This window comes from Stegastes partitus, unplaced genomic scaffold, assembly GCF_000690725.1.
Source record: "Stegastes partitus isolate 25-593 unplaced genomic scaffold, Stegastes_partitus-1.0.2 Scaffold915, whole genome shotgun sequence".
Lineage (NCBI taxonomy): Eukaryota > Metazoa > Chordata > Actinopteri > Pomacentridae > Stegastes > Stegastes partitus.
The window spans coordinates 37,752-43,169 of NW_007578646.1; positions in this window are offsets into that span (position 1 = coordinate 37,752).

Consider the following 5,418-nt stretch of genomic DNA (forward strand, 5'->3'; position numbering starts at 1 on the left):
TCAACAGTCGAGAGGTAAATGTACCAGAACTGATAAACAAGGATCAGACTGGCTTTATTAGACAAAGGCAGACACATGATAATATTAGAAAAGCACTTCTGATCATGAAGGCAACGCAATTTGAAAACTCTTATAATAAGTTTGGATGCAGAAAAAGCATTCGATTCAGTACGATGGGAATTTTTATATAAAGCAATGGGCGCATTTGGCTTCCACTCCATATGGAGAACATGGAGAACATGGAGAACATGGAGAACATGGAGACTCCATGCACAAAGATCCCAGGTGTCCTCACCGGGACGCCAAGCGGGTCCATCAACATAATTCAATAAATTTACATTATGGAAAAACTCTCATTGACTCTCAGAATTCAAAGGGACCTGTTGTACAAGATGGACTGAGTATGTGAAGCCTGTAAGGTCTGACTTTGTATAATTTTCGTTGTTTTAAGTGGATGGAAACAGATTTTTATTGTAACGGTATTCTTCCCACAAATGCTCCTTTGTTAGCATCTTAAAAACGAATGTTGAAAATAAAAACTACAACAACAAAAAAGGCTGTTTTCTTCAACGGCCAGAAAGTACAGAAACAGACTGATCAGGTTTTAAACTTTCAGACAGTCCTTGAACACAGCATCTGTGACCTGTGGTTCTGTTGGGAAAATCAACCCAGCTTCATGAGATCGTAATGTTTCATTAAAAATCACTTTATGGTTCAAGTCTTGTTTTAAAATTCTCCAAAAATAAAACCACTGCTTCTGATTCTGTAGAACCAGAACCTTCCTCCTCCTGGCTCTGACCCTGTTGAACCAGAACCTTCCTCCTCCTGGTTCTGACTCAGCTGTGACCAACAGGAAACATTCAGAGAGCTTCAGGTGAACTGCAGCCAGAGTTTCCTCAGAGAGACTGAAGGAGAATCCATCCTACTGGATCAATGAGTAGATGCAGCACGGATCAGAACCAGAGACCAGAGGAGCCCGTTTGTGTCATTGTGCAGTGTAGCATGGTCTGCTGCACCTCTGTCACTCCATAGCAGCAGAAGGAGAATGGGAAGCTGTGAAGTGAGCAGACTGACACCTGCAGCCTCCATCAGGTGAGTCGGGCGGCTGTGCTGATGAAACCAGCTGATAGTGAACCCAAACCAGATGTGTATTATGCAGAGACCTGAATGTCGAAACAAATGCTTGTAAAATGAATGAAATACTGCTGAATTTGATTGAAGAACAATTAAATATAGAAATAAACTGTTTTTCTTGCGTTCTGTTTTATTAAATATCTCTTGTTTTTCTTTTATGTTGGTTTCACACTGATGCCTTTAAAAGCAAAAGTCAAAACTATACACTAGTAGAACCTTAATAAAGCAACAGATGTTCCTTCCCACAGATATCAGATAAGATAAGAACTTCCTGAATCAGGAAAACGCTCCATCACATCCTGTCCTCAGTCAGCGCCCCCTGATCAAACACTGAAGCTCACATTTTGTCTTACAGGTAAAACAGACTGAACGTTTACGAAGACGAAAGGCCACGCCCATTTCACGACGCACCACGCCCCTCCCACTGGCCCCGCCCCTCCCGCAGCGGCCTTCCGGCTCCGGGTTCTTGTCGCTCTCAGAGGAGGGAAGATGGCGGCGGCCCAGACCGACAGAGACCCACCGTCCGCTTTATGCTCCGAGTTCCTCAGTTTCTCCGCCAAAGACACCGCGTCGGTAAGCGGCTCTTCGAGTTGTTCGCCCCGCTGCCTGTGTGCTTCCTTCCCGGCCTCCGGTGGAGCTCAGTCCGCCGCTGAGCGCCGACTCTGGACGCTAATCTGTTGTTTTTCAGCTATGCTAACGCAGCTAACGCTAAAGCAGCTGATGCTAATGCTAAGTGTAAGGCTAGCTGCTACTGTGGGACATCTGGACGTGAGAACCAGCTGCTGTCATTCCCTCAGGCAGAACCCTAACACCCTCTGATGGGTTCTGAAACAGGTTCCACCGCTCAGTTCCGTCAGGTTCTGGACGTTACTGTGTGTGTTTGTGAGTCCGTGTTACTGCAGGTTCAGTCTGTCAGCCTCTTTCTTTATCAGCTGTAGGAACATGAACGTCCAGGTCAGAACATTTCTGAGTTCTGACTCCTTCTTCATGTTGTTCTGGTTCCGTGGAGCTGCAGGACTTTATACTGCAGAGTAGGTGAGACAGGAGCAGCTCGGAGGGTTGAACAGAGAGTTAGAGGATGTAAACCTGACCAGTACCTGGATGAGGCAGGATCTGATGTTTTGGAGGTAACTTCAGGACTAGGGGTACATCACCATGGCAACGGATGCTGAACATCTGCTCAGGTGTTCCTATGAAAGCTACTGCTGCAGTGACAAAGCTTCTCTCTTCATTTTCAGTTAAAGATTTTATTTCTGTAGAAACATGAACTTTTAGATCAGAAACTCTGAGCTCTGAATAAAACCTCAGTACAGGTGACACACTTCAGGTGTGAAGCTTTAACCTTCATACATTTAAACCTGATCTGGTGCTGAAGCTCATTCAGGTCTGACTCTGTCCCAGAATGCAGGAAATCACTTTAACTTTTGGCCCAATCAGAGTGAATCAATGTTACTGATTGGATGTTCTCTGTGATCAATACCAGCAGAATGATCCATGTTCTGATCCGTTCTATCAGCTGCAGCAGCAGCAGAGGAAACGGACCTGACAGCAGATCAGAACCAAACATTAAAACATATTTATGTGATTTCTGCATCAGCAACTAAATACACGTCTGGTTCCCATGGCAACGTGATGTTTACAGTGTGATGCTGTAGCTCCACGGCTTCATTCAGTGATATTAGTGACACACAGCTCAGCATGTTAGCAGATAAAACATCATCATCATCAGGAAACAGTTTGGTTAAAGGGAGACCCTGAGCAGAACCTGGACCAGGTTCGCATCAGTTACCATGGAGATCTAGCTCCACAGCATCAGTTACCATGGAGACCTAGCAGGTTTAAAGAGAGACACCTTTGTGACACTAAAAACTCTGACTTTAGGCTCAGCATCATCCATCCATCATCTTTACACCTTAATCCTCATCAGGGTCACGGGGGGGCCTATCCCAGCTGCTTCAGGGTGAAGGGAGAGAACACCCTGGACAGGGCGCTAGTCTATCACAGGGCTAGGCTCTACATATAGAACCATAATGTGTCTTCATAGTTGAGCTCTCAGGATGTCAGCTGTCTGATTATCTGAATAAGTGAACACTGGCATTAAGATCCAGTGTGTGATAAAACTCCTCCCATTGTACTGCAGGGCTGCGTGATGTGAGAGCAACCTGACACAGAGATTCATAGGTTGTCTTTGATATAAAGAATGGCAGCAAGTTTGACCCGATGACTTGAATAACTGTAAAGAAGTAATCAGTGTAGAATAATCGAGGTGATTTTGTGGAGGAGTAAATCTGCAGAGAAAGTTTTTAAAAGCAGTTGGAGGCTAATCTGGTTAAACCCAAAGGGATCTGAAACAGTTTTAATTCTTGGATTCATTCAGATCTGTTTTCCCGACTCAGTTTTAGGTTAATCTGTAGCTGCCTACTAGCTTAGCCGTTAGCATAGCATTAGCCACTGTGAAAGCAGTTAATGTTGTGATTTGTGTTGATGTTTGCGCTTCTTGTTTTTGCAGGTTGTGTCTCTGCAGAGAGACAAATCTGTCAGGTAGCACAGAGAGTTAAAGTTATCTGACCTTCAAACATATTACGCTGCTTCAGATTGTATTAGCAGCAGGCAAAGAGGCACAGCTAACCTCTCAGTGTTCGCATTAGCCTAGCAGCATCAGCAGACTCGCCTCCAGCTGCACCGCTTGTTGCCACCTACAGGGAATTATTGGGGTCTTTCTGCAATATTAAGAATGTTTGTGTAAACTGTTGTTTATTAAATCTTCAGCAGTTTCTGCTGCTTCACTTTCAAACAGCTCCGCTAATGTGCTCATCTGTCTCTCTGTGTAAACAACAGTTGTGATTGGCTGTTAGTCATGATGTGTAACCAATCAGATAAAGCTGAGACCAGAAAGTGACTGCAGAGAGAAAGGAGAACATTTTGTTTATTTCGTGATAAATCTGTATTTAGAATAGAATAGAAAATATTTATTTTTATTGATCCCCAGTTGGGGGAAATTTACACTGATGTACTGTAGTACTCCACAGCATTACTCCACTCTGTATGTACTGTAGTATTAAATGAAAAGGCCCCTGTACAACATTCTTCACCGCTCATCATCAGTGTTATTATCGTTGTTGTCATTACTGTTGTTATGCATCAGGAGTGTTCACTGATAAACACACCTCCATCTAGTCACCTGTCCGTCACCTGTCATTCATGATGATCATCCTCCTTCTCAGCGGTGGCTGGCGGCGGGCGACCTGCAGCAGGAGGTGTACCGTCACCTGGCCGTTTATGTACCCAGAATCCTTTGTTTGGGCCCGAGCGGTGGCAGCAGCAGCAGGGAGGAGCAGAGGGAGGAGCAGAGGGAGGAGCTGGCCTGTCAGCTGCTCCTATTGGCTCCTCTGGAGTGGCTTCTGCTGGGGGAGGAGCCTGCTACCGGCCTGGCGCTGCTGCAGGAGAACAACCAGCCGTCACCGCTGTGTGGACACGTCTTCAAGGTGGGAGAGCCCACCTACTCCTGCAGGTACCTGACGCACACCTGGACAGGTAACACACCTAGAAATGTAGCTGACAAACAAATGAACAGGTAGTTCACATGTTATTGGACAGATACCTGACACACACCTGGACAGGTAACACATCGAGGCAGGTAAGGGACACGTTACTGTAAAGGAGAGAAGGTGTAGCAGTGCTGTCTGTGTCCAGATGCTAACCAGGTGTGTGTGTTTAGGGAGTGTGCTGCCGACCCCACCTGTGTCCTCTGCATGCAGTGCTTCCTGGGCAGCGTTCACAAAGAGCATCGCTACAGGGTGAGTACTCTCCTGTCTTTGTGAGGACACTGAGCTCAGGTGTCAACCTTCAGACACACACAACAGGTGGTTGATGTGAGAGCACAGATGTTGCAGCAGCTGTTTATTAGATTCACTCACACCTGCTGACAGGTAAACACAGGCTCCGCCCCTCGTCCCCCCAGTATTCTGCCCAGAGTTGCTGCTGTCAGTTGCTGCTGATGCTGCAACTGACAGCAGCAACTCTGAGAGACTGCAGTCAGCTGCAGGTGACGCACCTGTGTGTCACTGTGTGTGTTTGTGTTATTGTGTGTGTTACTGTGTTGGCAGAGGAATGTCACAGATAAAAAGACACTTGGTTCTGTTCTGGTTCTGTTCCAGATGACCACGTCTGGAGGAGGAGGGTTCTGTGATTGTGGAGATGCTGAGGCCTGGAAGAACGGACCTTACTGTCAGAAACACACTGCAGATGGAACCAGGGACAGAGAGGAGGTGAAACGTCTGTCTG